General features: G+C 44.3%; 1 protein-coding gene across 7 annotated transcripts in view; it reads right to left on the reverse strand.

Moving 5' to 3' along the window:
- The window catches only part of FOXN3 (forkhead box N3), a 373286-nt gene that overhangs the window by 231215 nt on the left and 123161 nt on the right, over positions 1–18910 (reverse strand). For 2 of the 7 annotated variants that reach the window (XM_074327059.2, XM_019744753.3), the window contains exon 1: positions 4088–4239. The exons of the other annotated variants lie outside the window; for them this stretch is intronic. The gene's annotated coding sequence lies outside the window, so the exon portion shown is untranslated. Of the gene's footprint in view, positions 1–4087; positions 4240–18910 lie in introns of those variants that run through there. 7 annotated transcript variants of the gene reach the window in all.

The following is an 18910-nucleotide window of genomic DNA, read 5'->3' on the forward strand; positions in this document are numbered from 1 at the left end:
TGAGCTCTTGGACTTCATTCATCTACAGTCAAGACTCATTATTCAAGGTAGCTAACTGTGTTCTATCAAGTCTCCATAAACAATGAATGAACAAATGCTGAACCGTTGCTCCTAGAGGAAACATACGATGAGGTTCCTGGAGCTGTTGGTCAAAACATAACCTTATTTTCTCTGCGTTTCCATTTAAAGACACGTTATTTAACATCTAGTGTTGATTTACTAACATTGAAGTCACGGCCAATAGTAAGTACTATAACTCATGTCTGAACGAAGCTTATCTAACACATATATTTTTCTCCACAAGGCAAACAGCCTTCGTGAGCTTAGAACACTAAACACCACTTGAGCGTTAAAATCAGGTGCCATTTTACACAGCAAAATCACCAACAGAAAACACAGAACACCGTGCCACTAAGTAGACCACAGAAAGGACACTAACAGAATGAGAGCTGAAACAAGTGGGCAGATCATTCATTGCTTTTCTCAAGCTCAGCTGGGAACGTGTGCATCAGGCAACTCAAATTGTTGTCACTCTACATATGTCCACATGACCGTGACAGCCCCACAAGCATTGATTTGGGGGTTAAAATAAATATTAGGAAGTACACAAAGTTGCAAATATGGAATCTGTGACTAATGAAGATCAACTGTATTTAACAAACACTTAAAACAGCACTGACTCAGTACCAGACAGTGTTCTAAAGCTCTGAAAATATTCCGTTGTTTCAGCCTCACGTTAACCATGTGAGGCAGATATGATTATTATGCCAATCTTACAAATGAGGAACCTAAGGCACAGAGAGGTGTAGCCACCTGCCCAAGGTCACACAGCTGGTAAGTGATGAGGCTGGGATTTGAATCCACTCAGTGTGGCTCTAGAGTTTGGAGCCGTGTTATAGGTAGCAGTCAAGGGAAGCTTCAGACCAGTCCAGAGCATTTGACTTCTAGAACCTCGTGGGGCCCAAAGACATGAAGGCCAGGATCACTGGGGCTCCAGGAAGGAAAAACTGTGACCAGAAAATAAAGGAAGGAAAAGGGGACTTTAAAACTGAATGAAAAGGCACTACTTGCAAAAAACCAAAGTTCAGCTTCTCTGTCATAATGTGGTATAATGTAACTTTCTAATAAAAAAGAAATCAAGTAGATACTGAGTGTCAAACAGATTCTAAGTGCCTTGAAGGGGAAGGACACTACCTGATGCTTTTTTTTTTTCCTGCTCACAGCATGTGGCACAGTGGTAATCAAAACTATGGATTGTTTAACAGGAAAAAAAATGTTCCTTTTTATCCTTCTCTCAAGCTGGTGTCTAATAACTATACAGATTAGTCGAAGAAAAGTAGAATCAACCTCTTCCTCCTGCAAAGTTTTTAAGAGCTCTTATTGTTTTCTTCTCTTCAGCAAGTGAGTACACCAAGTAACACAGTCTCATGGGTTCCAGTGGCTAGGTCTGCCAAAGTTGTAACCATGCCAAGAAATAACTTCTCTCATCTTTCTTTTTCAGAGGGATGTGAAAGAAAACAATTCTCTTTAAAGATTGTCTTTTTAAAACAAAGTAAAAGCTCCAAATTTGATGAACTCTCTGGGAAACAGTAGAGAGATTAAAATATTACCAACATATTTCCCTGCTGTACAAAGTTCTTTTGGGGGATTAGCAACTTATTCAACTTCTTATGACAACAGCCAAACCTGATGTCTTTTCTCCTCTCTTGGATAGTGAATTTCACCAACACGTCCCACCTTGAAAGCCCACTCCTTCCAAAAATATAATAGCATCTCTTGTGCCTTTAATGTTGTGATTCAGGTGCAGGCATTAGTGCATGGAGACTCAAGCTTGGCTGGAAAGGAAGTAGCCAAAGGGATTGCTGTGGGTGAAATTAACAGCACCTCAATTCTCTGTGCTCAGACACGTGATTCTGATTGGCTTCAAAGATTTGGCCCCCAAACAACCAGGCATCCTTTTTAAGTTGGCATTTCTTCCACCGAGAAATACTGAGCATCTTTTCTACATGCCTCACCCAGTGCTCGGCCAGCTGTCAAACAATATGGATCCCGGAAGGGGGTGCTGCCCACGTTGATGACGGCAGCCTTTAGTGCCTGTTGCTCATAGCAAACGTCAAAGAGCCTTCAGGACAGGGGTCCAGGCAGTTGGCTGAGACACCCCGGGCAAGTATCCATGCACCAGGAGTGCCAGCACAAGCTACCCGAGGGCCAAGGTAGGCACACCATGGTGTCCTGGACGTCCAGATGGAGTCTAGTCCCAGAGAATGGATGTCAAGAGCTTTCCGGAGGCTACCCAGGCCAGGTTCAAAGGGAGGGATGAACCTCATGACATCCATTCCAAAGAAATCCCACCTGCTAGTGGCATGTCCAGGCTCATCTTCCCCACCTACCAGTCTCCCAGTTAAGTCTCCAAGAGCATGGTGAGCAGGCAGCTGCCACAGTTTGCTGTCTCTTCATGATCTGGACTGGGAAGACGTGGAGATAGGGAAGAAGTAATGGCCACTCCCAAGGAACTGGACCCCCGAGTCAGCTAGGATCCTGAAAGGTCATTTTGTCAACCCCTTTGGTAAGACAAATTTGGTTTTCTTGGGCCTGGAAATCTGATGGGGCCGAATTGCTAGAGTAAGTGTCTTCATCCACACACACTCACATCATACTGATATTCAGGAGTGTAACAGGGCAAACTCACTCTGAAACATCCTTCTCCCTCCAAAGTGCGGTGACATCCCCTTCCCTGCAATGCCTGCCACCCTGTGAGAGCTTGGCTCAGCCACTCAGCACGGAGTCCCCAGCTCGCTGCTTTTCAATAACTTGAATATCAAACCAAGCACAAAGGGAATAATACACGGCAGTTGCTGGAAAAAGCTCTCTCCATCTACTTCTTTCTCTCTGGCACACGCAACTAAAAGATAATATATTTTTTTAAATCCCCACAAAACTTCCCACTTAAACTTGGGGTGCAAAAGGCATCTGCAATGTGGGAGTCCCAGGACCAGCACAGGGGTCGAAAGGGAAGGTTTCAATGAAATACAAAAGCAGCGCAGACCTGGGGGGAGCAGTCTGTCCCATGACAAGGCAGCAAACTGCCAAACTGTCATTTTGGTCGGCGGCTGAACAGAAGGCTCGAGTAATGACAACCACAAAACTCATTTAAAGTCTGAAAAGGTGACTAATGAGCTCATTCATGCTGGCTATAAATTATTCACTACAACACTGATCCCACTCAAGACAAACAGTAAAGTAAACTTTAAACACAGACAACACCAGCCTCCGAAGTGGAACAAGTTATGTCTGTAAAACTTTGCACAATGAAGAGGATACTTGTCTCTCCCTCATCTATTGTCACATTCATTCTTCTGTTTACTTTCTTTTTACTGCCTTTAATCAAATTTAAGCAGACACAGCTGTTCCACATTTATTTCTCTCTTGAGTTTTTTTTTTTTTTCCATTAGTTATTACGAGCAATCATGATGCCCTAAAAATAGCAGCAAATTATATTCTCTAGAAATTGAAGGCTGACCTTAAAATGAAGCCCAGGTCTTCAGAAAGAATATTCATGTGCACATGTTGGATGAGTGACAGACGGCCCTGCACAACGGCGAAACAAAAGTGCAAAGCATTTTCCACTCTTTGAGGGGTTTTCAATTTGCTTCCAAATTTCCTTTGGTTCTAGTGGAAACATGTTGCTTCAAAACCTTATAATACGGAACCTGCTTCCCATGGTCATGTTTTGGTTAAGATTTTCATGAAAACTCACAATCCGAACAGAAAAAAAAAAAGGAGAATTGTCTCATTTAGGCTTTTCAGATAAAGCCAGCAGCAGGTTTGTGGAAAACCCACCACATTTACTGCAGACAACTTTCACTTTCTTGTTTAATATTAAATAAAGAATTTTAGCTCTTCTGTTTTCATAAACTGTGCTACTTGCTACTACTGCCACTATTAAAAGCATTGTGACTGGAGAAGTAGTTCCATGTTTTTCAAACCTTTATTTTTTTAATCTATTTTCAAGACATAGGAAGAGTTAAGAATTTCAAATCTAATCAATTTTTCCCCCCTTAAAAATAGTCTCCAAATAAGTACTTACATTAGTTCTTGGTCAGATCGCTGAACATTATGTATTTTTAAACTGCTATGAATACTTTGAAAAGGAGCCACAGAAAAGCCACAGAAAACACTCATATTCAAATACCGCCAGATGGAGGTTCTGACTAACCAAAAGTGAAAGCAGAACGGTCTGAAGCTGAGTTGTACCCTGCACACACCTCGAGATTACGGAGGGGCGGGGGGGGGGGATAAATAGTCTTGGGCCCAGGAATCTTGCATAATATATGAGAAATAATGCATGGAAGGCAAATTAGACCAGGGCTTTAACTTCAAAGTGAGCCTTGGCCAAGCTCTGACTCCATTTAAGGAAAATCTTCCACGTTGTTTTCAGTTTCTTGCCCATGAACTAAAGGCTTGTCCAGCCACTGCTGTTGTCTGAAATGCAAAGCAATTTTTCTTGTAAGTCGAGAAAGAGGAGTCCTGCAATATTTATAGCAAAGTACTTTGCCACCTACCGACAGCAATCTGGCTGGGCTTCGCCTGCTTAGCATGTTTTTGTATCCATGCTCCTGTATCTAGTAAGAAGCCGTTCTTTCTTTCAGTCCTCGGTGCAAGAGTTCTTGCCATTGTGTTGTGGTTTAACCCAAACGACATGTAAAAACCCAGTTCTAGCCAAAGACATGGAAAAGTCAAGGACCCTGTTGAAGTGTCAGCTGCTCTGCACCTCTCCCCTAGCTAGGTTCCTGTCACCTGTCTGTGGAAGGGTGTGGATACAATACTGCTTTGAAACTCAGTGACATGACACGTGGGTCCTTCCCTGGTAACACGTCTGGCAGAGTTCTCTGCTCCCTTCGTTGGCGGGAAACCTGGCTTGTCCAGAAACGGTCCTAATACCACCCTACTTCTCATTTTCCTGAGGAGCTGCAAAGGTAATGCCCATTTGGTCTGAGGAGGTTCAGACCAAACAGTGAATACCGAGTAGCCAATTACTTCAATCCAAAGAATTACAAAACATACATCACAACAAAAGCCCTCCAATGCTTCTTACATGCTGGGCACTTGCCAAGAGTTTTACCTGTGTTATTTATTTACACAGGTGCTGCCATCCTCTTTTACAGATGAGGACACTAAGGCTTGGAGAAATTAAGTCACTTGCCAGTAGTCAACAAGTGGTGGCTCGTAAAGGTGAAACGGAAAGTTAAGACCCCATGTCTCTGTGGCCTGCAGAGCCCGCCCTCTCACCCACTACATTCTCCTATTTATTTATATGATCCAAGATATAATTTCCGAGATTACAGAGTATAACTTGCCACTTGTGATCTACCTCTTGTGCTTCTCTGTCACAATTTTGGGGGTTTGTTTGATTTGGTTTTTGCATAGCACTTTTCAAACGGGCCACAAACCAGAGACACCCTTTTTATTCTCACAGGCTTAGCTCCCTATGCTCACGTAGAAAAGGACGCCATTCACTGAATGGACATATTTACAAAACACCAAAATACCCAGGGCAATGGTCACCCACCAGCACTCTGCTCCTATCTGAATAATAAAACATATAGTAAAAAGATGGCGGGGGGAAAACTCATGACAGTGGACAACTCCAGGGGCCAGGCCTGAAACTCCAAATCTGTCCCTATCGCCCATCTGGATAGATCCTCAGAAGGAACACGCAGCTATGAAAGGGCCCGCAGAACAATCTACGCTTTCTCCAATCCTTACCCCCACTCTCCCCCAATCCAACAAATGAACCATTTTTCAATATCCTACAGCCACAGGGATAAAGATGTGATGGTTTTACTTCAAGCTAATGATTCCAAAGTGCAACTATTTGACTAGAAACCATTTTCCAACTGTCTCTCTTGCACTTTACAAAATTACGTGCTATTGTCTCCCAGTCTAGAAATACCACTGACCACCACACTAGAACTATTATTTTCCAAAAGCATTATTACTACAGAGAATTAGGTCAAGGTACAGATCACCCTTGGCCAACTCTATAAATACGTTCAAAAATTAGCCAGCCACAATGAAAATATACTGACTGTACTACTAATCCAATTAACTTTCCCCCCATATATGAGGGTAAAACGCCCCTAGTAAGGCAGCCCCATGCCCCACAGGCCCTCTGGAGCCTTCACACAGCCCTGTACACTGGGCATGAAGAGATGACATGTTCCCATAGCTCACTGCCACCTCCAGCCGCCATGTCACCCTCACGTCCATGGCACTCCCCAACAGATTTTGGTACTAAGGCCAAGGAGTTTGTTCCTCACGAACCACCCCCAGGTGCTTCCTTGAAAGCTTTCCTGGTGCCACTACTGGAAATTCGTCTCAAGACTAGCCAAGGGCTCCGTAAAAAGTGGAGGAAGGAGAAGGCTGAGGTCTGTGGTTTCATTCTCCAGAAACCCTCAGCTATCCAAAGGGATCTGATTCCACTGCCATTTAGAGGCTCTCTCTGGCCTTTGCCAATACCCGCTCCCTCTGAAACCAAATCAAACCTCTTGGCTTCTTTGTGACACCAGCATCATAACAGAGCCTCTGAGGGTTATGGTAAGAAAAACAAACCCTGCCCAGACCTTCTGCGTCTCCTGCGAATGAACCAAGTTACATGGGCTGCGCAGACAACGTGCTTACCAAGTCAGAGCAGGTTTTACACGACTTTCCTACGGCTCCTCCCTCACAGCCTCCACTGCTCATTTTTCTAGATCAAAATCTGTAACTCACGGGTAGGAAGAAAGGCACTAAGGCTGACTGCCCTGACTTATCATTCAATCTAAACAGAGCTATCTGTTTACTAACTACAGTCTTAGCTTGACAGCCCTGGCCAGCAAAGGTTTGTTTCTTCATTACAAAAACCTGATATGAAAAGAAAAGAAAATCTTCAAGGTTACGCTTAGGAAGGCCCTCACGAATGGTGTCGGACGAGCCCCTAATTTAATGAGGCAACGGAGGCCCAGAGAAGTGAAAGGACAGGGCCACACGTCAGACTGCACACTGGCAGTTTCCTCCCTAGTGTCCATTCTTCTCCCCTCCCTTGCCAACAGCTCCCCAGATTTCTCAGCCTTGTGGTTGGGGTGGGACCGACCCCATCATCAGCTCCAGAGGCACTTGGCTGAAGACCACGCAGGTCCAGCCAGGACTCAGTGCCGCAGCCGACACACTTCCTCTGTTGTTTAGAAACTGAGCTGGCTTTTCTGTCATTTGCAACCCAGAGCATCCCAACAGATAGCCCCGCAGAGTTACTGGCCGGTCCAACTTCATGACTGCCTGTCCAAAGATATTTCTGCCATAGTAGTCTCAAACATTACAAAACAAGAGAAAAACCATATTTTGACAAATTTAGTGGCTGGACTTGTGAAGCATAAAAAGTTTTGGGAGAAAAATGTGAAATTAAATATTATCACTGAGCACTTTAAAAGTACGGCTTAATATGTAACTATGGCCCTATTAATAGAATATTATTGATGAATGGAGAATTCATGAATGGAGATTAACTGTAGAGAACTCATGGCTAATGCGGAAGGACAGGTCTATTTCGCACTTGAGACAAATCATGACTCCCACCTAGGTCTCCAAGTTTGAACAGCAGCTGGGCCCATTCCGACCTCCTGGAGGAACGATGTCTCAGTTTTATATCCCCAAGTGCCTAGCCCCAGATGGGGTGCTGATGGAAGGGTGATGACAGTCACAATGGCTAAATTTACAGAGTACACTGTAGTGTAGGAAGAAAGAAAGAAAGAAAGAAAGGAAGGAAGGAAGGAAGGAAGGAAGGAAGGAAGGAAGGAAGGAAGGAAGGAAGGAAAGAAAGAAAGAAAGAAAGAAAGAAAGAAAGAAAGAAAGAAAGAAAGAAAGAAAGAAAGAAAGAAAGAGACCCAAGGTGGAGTCACTTGCCCCCAGGACAGTAAACCAAGACTTATTTGAAGTTTCAGCCCCTCCCAGGAATGTGACAAACCAGTCTGGATTTTCTTGATCCTCAGGGTCATCTGCCTAGTAAGACCCCTGCCTTCTCCCAAGGAAAGGTGCCCGTGCCTGAACAACCTTTTCTTTTGCTAGTAACTTTTCTTATCCCACCCAGTGTCTGCCTATAAAAACCTTTCATTTTGTGCAACTTCTGGAAGCTCCCTTCTATTCGCTAGATGGGGTGCTGCCCGATTCAAGAATTGTTTAATAAAGCCAACTAGATTTTCAAATGTATTCAGTGGAATTTTGTTCTTTAACAGTAGCTGTTACTACATGAAGAAATTGAGCTGTATTTTATCTGTTTTTTTGTCACCAAACGCTCCCAATGATCAATGTGAGGCAGACTGATCAAAATAGAGTTAACAAATGCTACTGAACAAGTGAATGACTGTTGCACAAATTTGACTAATTTAAGATTATATTTAGTGTCAGTGAGAATATATTCCTTAGTAATTTTAAAAGTCTAAAATTAAAAAGACAAGTGTCAATAAGTATAATAAAATATGATCTAGTTAACATTTATTGAGTACTCACGGGAGAATTTACCATGAAATATTGAAGTTTAAACCTCAGCACCCGTCACTCACACACGCGCCTTCCACAGCCGTGGGAAGGACCCCAGAAATGTATTGAATGAGCATCTTTAGTATTTTAAGATTAGTCACTGCACAGAAAACCTTAAAATGCCCTCAAACATTTTAGAGCTCATATATGAAAGAAACTTTAGAGAAGTTACCCAAATTTGACAATTATCCTAAAAACTTACATTGACATTATTGACATATTATCAATAATCAGTTGGGAAGCTAAAAGACTTTTTTTTCTAAACCATCAACAATAAAAAATAAATTTCAATCAAACATGCTAGAAGAATGAGTGGATTATCTTGTTATTCTCTCGAGAGAAAATGGCATTCCAAAATCACTATCATATGAAAAAAAGGATCAGAGTACACGGCCCCCAAAATGTAGGGAAAAATGTAACACAGACATACATGAAACGGCTGAGTAATAATATTAGGCTATTTTTATTTTTATTTTTTGATTTTGTGATGTTTAGGATGTCAGCTTTTTAATCATATACTTTCTATGTTCGCTTTCATTTGAAATAAACGCTTACTTTTATACCTGGTTTTCTATTTACAATTTCACATCCTTTCCTTAAAGACTTCCCCCCCAAAACTGAACAGGCTTCGGGCCATACGAAGCCTGCATCCACCCCATGTGTGCCAGGCTCCTAGCTTTTCATGGACCATCTTCTCTCAGTCTGCCGACAGCAATTTGAGGCAGTTCCTCTTATCCCCATTGTACAGATGAGGAATCTGAGCTAAAACAGCCTGCCAAAGGTCACCCAGCTAAGAAGTGGCCAGAGCTAGAACTAATTAATCCCAGCAGACTGATCCAAAGGGCTCCTAGCCAGGGTACCATCCTGCTTTACCAGTTCTGCTTCTTGGCCTACCCAGCCCACAAGGCAAGAAAAGGAAGGCCCACTTCTTCTCAGATCTAGATGTGCCTTCCTGGTCTCTAGCTGCTGCAGCAGCTTCCGGGTAGTTTGGGGGAAAGGGGCGTCTCAGACCCAGGGAGCAGAGAGAGCCTTATTTCATTTGATGCAGACCTGAGGATTCAACCCTTGTCAATGGGCAGCAGTGGGACTCTGCAGTGGGTCACCTTTCCAGCCACAACTTCTCAGTCAGTGACCAGCCATTTCCTTTGATGTTATTTATGGTTCAGGTGACCTTGATTAGGCTGCCACAGGACAGATATCATGGTGACAGTGGGTCCACATGTCCAAGCCTCAGTGGGCGCTGATGGCTTCAGGGAGGAACACACAGGGGACCAGGCACTGGTCTGACTTCAGTAAAGGAAGCCCTGGATCCAGGGTGAGAGCACAGGTAAAGTGCCAGCTCCCCTTCCTCCCCAACTGGGTCCCTCCCCAGGGTCTCACCCCAGCCGAGGGCCAGGACTCTCCTCTGAATTCAGAACAACTGTGTTGTCCAAACAATGGCATAATGCTTGTGTCTGATTAACTCCTCGCTGCCTCAATTCTGTGTCTGACGAACCGGGTCCCTCATCTGACGCCCTCCGCCCCAACTACAGAACCCTTCTGGGAACTGTCCTCCCTGCTCACAGGACTGCACCTGCTGTTTTTTGGTCCCACTCATTTTATGTGATTATAAAAATGATAAAACTGCAAGGCAGTCTGTCTTACCTTCTTGAATCAGAGAGCAGCTGAGCCCAGAGGAACTCAGGGAACCAGTGGAACTCAAGGCCTTCGACTTCACCAAGACACAGTGTCACAGGGAAAGATCAGTGCTCTGACTCACCCGCACACCCTCAGCTCTGCCCTACACATCCCACCAACTAGAACCCAAAGCCCCACCCCCCCAGCAAGATTGGTGTATCGATATGCGAAGTTTCACAGAGACACCCAGTTCCCACCCAAAGGGTGGATTGTGTTAACATATCTAAAGGACTAAAGCGTCCTCCAGAAGTGGGCTGGGGTAAGGGGGTTGGGTGTGTGTGTCTGTGTGTGTGTGGGAGGGGGAGGGCAGGGGGCTCAGGAAACTGGAAGCTCCTACAAATTCCACAAAGAGGAAACCTCTTCCAAGGCCCGCCCACCCAGCACTGCAGCATTAACCTTGGCCTTGAGGTTGGGGGGAGGGGGGAGGTCTCAGCAACAATAGTATTAGGTTGGTGCAAAAGTAATTGCGGATTAAAAGGTTAAAAATAATTGCAAAAACTGCAATTCCTTTTGCACCCACCTAATGTATAGTTACACAGAGGGCTGTGACCAGTTGGCTTTTCCAATGGCACTCAACATTCAAATCGTCCAACCTTCCCTTCCTTATTCCCAATGTTACCAAACCACTTCCAGGCAGTACTATTTCTCGCTGTAGATTAATACACAGCCTTTTTGATTTGTTACATCTGTCCCATGAGATTAGTTCACAGGTGCACCCTTGCAAAATGGGTCTGCTCTTCTGGGCGGAAGTCAGTCCGTGGATATGACATCACACAGAGTTCCTCACCTCACCCAATCCTGCTGTTGGCCATAAACACCCACTGGGACACCCCTATCTTCTGCGCAAGCTAAACAGCAGGGTCCTGCCCAGCAGATGGTAAGGGTTGGAAGTCTTTGCTGAGTAAGGGAAGGATTGAGGGACTGATTGGTCTGCTCTGGGCAGCAATGGATCCATGAGCAAGAATACACTCATCCTTTTGACTGCCATGACATCCATTTAAAGGATGAGAGGCTGGAGGGCAGAACGACTAACACCACAGCCTGTGTGCCATTCTGGTCAAGCTGCGAGGGTCTGTAAAATGGGGATATAATGCAGCCCGCATCACGGGTTCCTAGGACAAATAAACACATTGAGATACGTAAAGCACTTACGGGGATGCATGGCACAGGACAAATGCTATATAGGTGTTTACTCTTATTAAATACAATATAAAGGATTTACAATAGAACAGGAGTTAAGAGCCAACTTAAAGAACTATTTACTCATTATTCACATTAATGCCTAAAACCGGTCTGTTTTCTCCTAAGCAGAATGATGACCGCTTTCCTTCTTTTCTTTTTTTTACACAGTAGTTTAAACTACCAAGAAACCACTGAAATTCTTTCCTGGAATTAATGAGGATTTCCTGATATTTTCCAAAACTCCTTGAAGGCCTCTGAAAAACATCTCTGTTCTTGCCCAGATCTCATACTATCTCTGTTGAAAGAGCAAACAGGACTCGCTCTCAGGACAGTTTATTAGAATAAACTTGCCTGACCTTTATGACAAGACCTTCAAATTCCAGCCCGACTTGTAGGAAACTGCCACTGAAAACTGTCCAAGTTCCTGGGGGAGTGGGAAGGGGTCAGCTCATAAACAGTTTTTATGATGTTTTCTTTTCAAACCTACCTGCTCCTCTGAGGGGACAGGTGTCGCCATCGCCTGTAACCTTTCCCTACAATGCACAGATGCAACCTCTATCTATGCAGAAGCATCACAACATTCCCAGCCCTCTGCCACCAGTGAAAACTGCTCAGTGCTGTGGAAGAGAACACGACCAGGGAGCTCATGCTAACACATTTGTCATAATTCTGACTTTTCTCGGGGTCCACGTTCAGAAGTGAGAAATGGGACAGCAGTCTGAGGATTGTTGCTGGTAGAGTTTGGCCATGATGGAACATTGTGGCTGTGGGAGGTGACAGTGCAACTCTGCCCTTCCACAGTGGAGAACACCCCAGGCTGGTTAGTTCCTGAAAACTCCACAGTCTCCCTTGAGAGTAATACTCACATTCATGGATGACTGCTATCTATTGGGTCAGTGCAAAAGTAATTGCGGTTTACAAGGTTAAAAATAATTGCAAAAACCACAATTATTTTTGCACCAACCTAATATACGGGTTAGGTACACGGTCTGCTGCTCAAACATCCACAACTTCTCAATGTTATCCTACCAGCCAGTCTTCCCAGCCATGGACATCATTTACACATTAGCCTACACCCCACTGCAGGGCCTGCTCAGTATTCAAACTGAAAAATTGTTATGGCTAACTTGACTTTCCAACCCAACATCAGAAACAGGAGACGAAAACTGTCTATAGAAGGGGGTCAGCAAACTACAACCTGCAAGCCAAATCCAGCCCTCGGCCTGCTTTTGTCAATAAAGTTTTAGTTATACAGCCACACCCATTAGTTTATGGGCTGCCTATGGCTACTTTCTGGCTATAGGCTATAGAGAAAGAAGTAAGCAGTGGCAAATAGACCATCATAGCCAGCAAAGCCTAAAATATTTATTATCTGACCCTTCAGAGTAAAGAGAGAGAATGACAAAAGCCACTGGAATATTTACGGAAGTTCCTGATGACCTATGACTCATGGATTAAAAAGGACAGTCACCTAATAAGTCAGCAGAAGGAAACTTGGGTTCAAGTGCTGTTGCTACCAACGGCTCAGCTCTGTGAGGTCATGCCAGCATTTTCACCTCTCTGCTTCCATTCCATTCATAAAATAGGATTAGTCATGAGTGGCAAGTGCATGACAAATAAGGAGCTACTACCCCAACGTACGCATTCTGAACACAAGACAGGAAGGATTGGCTGTTTGTTTTCTGAAGGGTAAGAGAACCCGTCTTTGGTATAGAACCACTCCTTTTTCAGCTGGCTGTACAGCACATATTGTTTTCATCAAGCCCCTGTGATATGCAATGCATTGAGCGAGTCACAGCCCCACAAGACATGGGACTCCAACTGAGGATAGAAGATAAGAGAAACCCAGGTCACCCCAGGCGGGGATATTAAAAAAAATGTTGTTGTTGTTGTTGTTTTTAAAAGGAAATATATGAAGAGTGCCTGAAAGAATGGGGAGGAAGTCAGAGAAAAGGTAAAGGGAAGGGAGAACATTGCACTTTGTTCTTGACTGCAGGGAGCAGTAAAACAAATGCCCAGAGGGAGGAAGATCAAGGAGATATTCAGTGAACCATAGACTAGACGGGTTCATCTGAACAAAAGGGCCACTCGTGGGAATAACAGAAATGATGGCTGGAAAGGTAAAGTTGGACCCAGATGAAGAAGGGACCTGAATCCCAGACCCACAAGTTTAGATCTTTCCCTCAGACCGTGGGGAGCCACTGGAGGTTCTAGGGAATTTAAGACATGCCATCATGGAAGTGGCGTTTTAGAACGGTTAATCTGGTTGTGGTACAGAAGATGAATCAGAAGAAACTGAACTACAGAGGAACTGAAATGGAAACACAGGAAACACTACCTATCATATTGGAACAGTCTTCTGATAGGTAAAAGAAACAATTCCTATCTTAATTTTAACTTCAGTTTTCCTATCTGTGTGTCCCTGGTTATCTCCTATAGATCTTATAATTTTATAATACTTTCCAAGGAAGCAAAGCTGGAAACAAGCAAGGAAGTATTTCAAGGACAAAAAGTCGAGTCTTGGTGTAAGTTATCACTCTTTGGGGAGGTTTAGGTACATAAAGGGCAACGGTGGCCTTTGATTTGAAATCACAACAGGACAAAAAGTTATTCCAGGGAGCATGAGGGTGGTGTGTTTCCCTCCCCCTCCTAACTCCATCATTTATAACCTCCCAGAAAACACAGCTAAGAGTAGCTTTCTCTGCTTTAGTCTCATAAGAAACAAGCTTCTGCCCATCCTAAGCCCTTGCATTCCTTAGGTTCCCAGTGATGTACCACTTGATGGATTACTCACCCCTCACATGTCCCCCTGGCTTTAGACATCTGTTTTTACAGTTACACTAGAGCTTGCCTCTTGGAGTGGGAGGCAGTACAAAGCAGAGGTTAAAAATGTTGCTTCAAAGCAGATGGATGGGGGTTTGAATCCCAGCCTCCTCTACCGGGGTGATCTGCTCAGATTACCTGCCTTTGGAGCTCAAGGTCCCCACCTGTAAAATTGGGTTGATGATTTATCTGACATTGTTCATATTAGCAGAACGACTACAGGGGGTGTCATGAGCCTGAACAAGGAAAATGTCCACAAAATGCACGTTACACTGTGCCTGGCACCTGGGTAAGGCTTAATGAACGAAGCTGCTGTCATTTGTTTTCTTGAATGCAGTGACATTAGGCTGAGTTAGTCCTTTTTTTTTTTTTTTTGCTAGGTGAGAGGCACTGCCTTAAATTAATTATCATATGCCTAATACAGAAATTCCTTTCCCCGTTTGAATTCATCACCAGATAGGTTCCTAGAGGACCAGAGCCCTGGAGATCAAAAGTGCCCAGGAACTGGGGCTTCAGCAGCCTAGCTGCTATCCTGTCTCTGGAAACAGCTTGGAGCCTGCCAGCCCTGCAGCAAAATCCCCAGTGTCCTCAGAGGAGACAAGAGCTGGAGATCTCAAAACCACCCCCACCTCCCCCCACAGCTGGAGGCCTCAGAGGCCTCCCCCCTGCTGTTCCACGGAGATTCAGGATAGTTCTGTGACTCACTCAAGAGCTCACCACCAGTTTAAGGAAGAGTTGGGTCTAGAACCCAAGTCTGTTCACTTCTTTTTTGAAAAAATAAAAAATAAAAATCATAGTGGTCACTGAGGAAAACCTGGAAACTCGGGAAAAGTGAAATGGGGGAAAAGCATGTATATATCCCCATTGCCCAAAGCTGCTACCCCTCTGTTAACAATTCAGCTTGTCTTCCAGGATTTTTCTACTCCTATAATGAAAATGAGATCACACTGTAAATACACATTGTACCCCACTTTTTCCTACTTCACAATGTATGAAATCTGTTTCCACAACAAATGTTGAGCTTGGGGGGGAGTGGGGGCGGGAGGGGGTGGGCTGAGACCCTGTTAGCCTTGATATCACACCTACTGTGTGCCTCACACATAGTGGGCACTCAATAAGTGGTTGTGCAGTGAGGGAATGCCAGTACGGCATTATGTGATATAACCCGTGAGTTAGCCACTCTCCTTCTAGTGGATATTTAGGTTGTTTTCAGTGTTCCGATAATATGAACACTGTCACAGAAAGCCTTATTCATACATCTTGAACGCCGCTCCACGTCCTTATAATGATTTCCTAAGAGCGTAATCACCGGGTCAGAGTACTCACACTGTACGGCCTTGGATTCCTGCTGCCAAACTGCTCTCCAGAAAGGTAATCCTAATTTATATCCTCCACCAGTGACACCGGAGAGTGAAAGCACAGAGCTTTCTCCACAGAGTGAGTGTGTGAGTTAAGGGAAAATTGTTGAATCCCTCAGTAGGGGGAGTCAGGAGGAACTGAGGGCTGGCCTTGGAGTGCACTTGGTACCTAGCAACCCCACACAGCACAGAGTGGCTCTCTGAATTTTCACCAGCCTCCATCCGACATCCTCTCTATTGAAAATTACTGTGTGGTACCTCAGATTGCTACAAGGAGAATTATCAACTCCCTACCATCCAAATAAATGTGTGCTATACGAGGAAAGATACCCACGCCCACTGGAGCCTGGGAGGTTTCCTAGGACGCAGCAAAAAAAAGCCAATCTTTCCATATAAACAGTGACCCACAACAAATCTGCATCTCTGGCACCAAGTCTGTTTTGCCTAAACTTATGTATAAATACCTGCAATTCAAAGTAAATGTCCACAATGGTTCCTAAATGTCTTTTTGCGTACATGCATGTGTGCAAGACACGCTACACACTTTGAACCTCAAAAACACACTTTTAATATTCGTTTTTTAGAAAAAGTACTGTTCTTCCTACTACAAAATCAACAAAATAAATTCCAGATGAATGTATCTATCAGTGTTTTAATTGATTTCCCCCTTGTAGGTCAAGGAGGTCACCTGTGAAAACAAAAATGGAGCTGTGTAGGGGCGGACGGGTGGTTCAGTTAGTTAGAGCGCGAGCTCTGGGCAACAGGGCTGCCGGTTTGATTCCCACATGGGCCAGTGAGCTGCGCCCTCCGCAACTAGAATGAAGACAACGAGCTGCCACTGAGCTCCTGGGTGACCAGATGGCTCAGTTGGTTGGATCACGTGCTCTCAACCATAAGGTTGCTGGTTTGACTCCTGCAAGGGATGGGTCCTGGAAATGCACACTGTTCCCCAAAGTCCTGTTCTCCTTCCCCAATTAAAAAAAACATATATATATTTAAAAAATAAAATAAAATCCCTTATTTTCCAAAGTATCTCACTCCCCAGTTTTTTAAAAAAAACAAAAACAAAAACAAAAATGGAGCTGTGTAGGTCCTGATCCAAAAAGCCCCAAGGCCACACTCTCCATGGCCAGAGGTCATTCGGAAGCAAGCAGAAGCATTTCAGCAAGGAAGAGCCTCCAACATCTACCTGTGCTCTCTCTCCTGCACCCCACTATGCTGTGTCCCAAGAAAAACAGGATATGATATGAGCTTGGTTCTCAGGACCCCTCTCTCGTCCCAGCCCTTCTCCCATCTCTCTTCCCATAGTTCTGAGGTAACTGCTCGGGGAAATCACTAGCCTCTCTCCAAGGCCTTTTGAGAGAGACAGCAAAAGATGAAAAATTATTTATATTTTCGACATAAGAAACCCTGGATTCAAATCTAACACTGTCTCAGAATTATTATGTCAACATTCCCTTCTGTGTCTTCATTTCTCTACCTTCAAAATTAGGTGATTTCTGAATCTCTCTTGCATGTTTTACAAGAGCTTTACCAAGAACTACAGCATAAAAATCTTTCACGTGTTCTGATAGGCAAAGCATCTCTCTAAATTCAATGTATTCCTTTGTTCTGACTTCTACTTTCTTGACTTAATCAAATACTGTTCTCCTACCTAAATTGTCCCCTTACCTTACTTTCTGATGGTAGTGTTATCAGGATATCTCCTTACTTTTAGAAGCATCTGTGAGATTTAAAAAATCCATATGCCTTTTCACAATTAGCTATTTTTCAACATATATGCTTTTCCTACACACACACACACACACACACACACACACACACACACAATATGGAAGTCCAAATTTTTTTCCTTTGACTCAAAATAAACCACAAGACTCCAGTACTCCAGAGATAAAAACCTCACTGCTCATGTTCACATTTATCCACAAAAGAAATTTAATAGTTCAACATGTCACACAGCAAGTCAATCAGAGGACTGAGAAATAAACACAAGTCCTGAAGTCCACGTTTCCAGTTTTCTTGTGATAGGAACAAGACCGAATGTATTTGAGAAGAAAATGCCAAGGTGACATTTGGAAGTACCACACTGGTGGGGGCAGGAGGCCAACGTATAGGACCTCCTGCATTCTCTTTTGGAGCAGTGGCGTTGCCAGATCTACAACCTCATAGGCATACAATCCAGCCAACTCACCATGGGGGTCTGACAGCCCTGCCCATGGACTTCTGCCTCCTCCAGCAACTAAAAGGGAATTTGCCATCAGGCAGCCTCTTCGGGGAGGTGGGCTCCTGAGGAGACCCAGAAAGCTGGCCTCTAAAAAAACCCACTTGGCCAAAAAGTAAGATTTCTTGAGTTAAGGGGAACAGACCATGGGGTTCAGACATGAAAGTGGGTGGTCCACCAAGAGGACACAGCAGAAGACCAAATGAGGGCACTCCTGTCACTAGAGGCATGCTGACCATGTCCCCTTGTTTTTAAGCCACTGACATGCTACCTCGATGCATGGGCAGAGCCAATGGTCCCTGTCCACTCCACTTTCTACCCTTTAGGGGCACTGCTCTGGACCCAGGCTGGGCAGAGGAGATTACCAGATATTCTGCAACTCTTGACACTCCCCACTCTTGCATTACTGAGCCAACGGGTGGCAGGAAAGGGACCACTGTGCCAAAAGAGCTGCCTGCGACCGTTCCCACCTGTGGGAGCTCCTTGACAGACCCAGCTCTAGCCCATTTCATGGTGTCTTCATTCTCCCAACCTCCACAGAAATGTTTCTAGACCAAGACTTGATGAAATATGTTCTACAGGATGCATTGCTTTACTGAACCCCTAATATCACTGCTTCATGGAGGGGCAGGAAAGGCCGAGAGCACTGTAAGTAATTATCCCTTCAGTACCTGCCCAGTGAGGTGCAGATCTGCAAAGGTCTCCCATGGCCCACCACTGCCATTTACACCTTCTCCCATATGCTTCAGAGCCCACGGCCCCCATTGAAAAGGATTCCCTTCTCTCCTCCTCTTTCTTCCAGGTCTCAGTTAGCACGCTTTGCTGAAACTTCAGCAATTCCCTGGAGACTGACCCATAAGTCGGCCTTAGAGCTCAATTCCCTTGGATAAGCCCTGGGACCACTCTGGACATCAGTGTCTTCTTCTGATAATAAGGGGCAGGACCATTTCTTTTCTAAAGTTTCTTCTGCCTGAGAAAATGAATTTTCTCTATTTTGTTTTCATAAAACTTTGCTCCCTGTGCCTTTGACAGAAATAGCTTTCCAGGTCCGCCTGTTAAATGAATCTGGAACATG

The sequence above is a fragment of the Rhinolophus sinicus genome, chromosome 3, assembly GCF_057876585.1.
Source record: "Rhinolophus sinicus isolate RSI-liver-muscle chromosome 3, RSI-T2T, whole genome shotgun sequence".
NCBI classification, from domain to species: domain Eukaryota; kingdom Metazoa; phylum Chordata; class Mammalia; order Chiroptera; family Rhinolophidae; genus Rhinolophus; species Rhinolophus sinicus.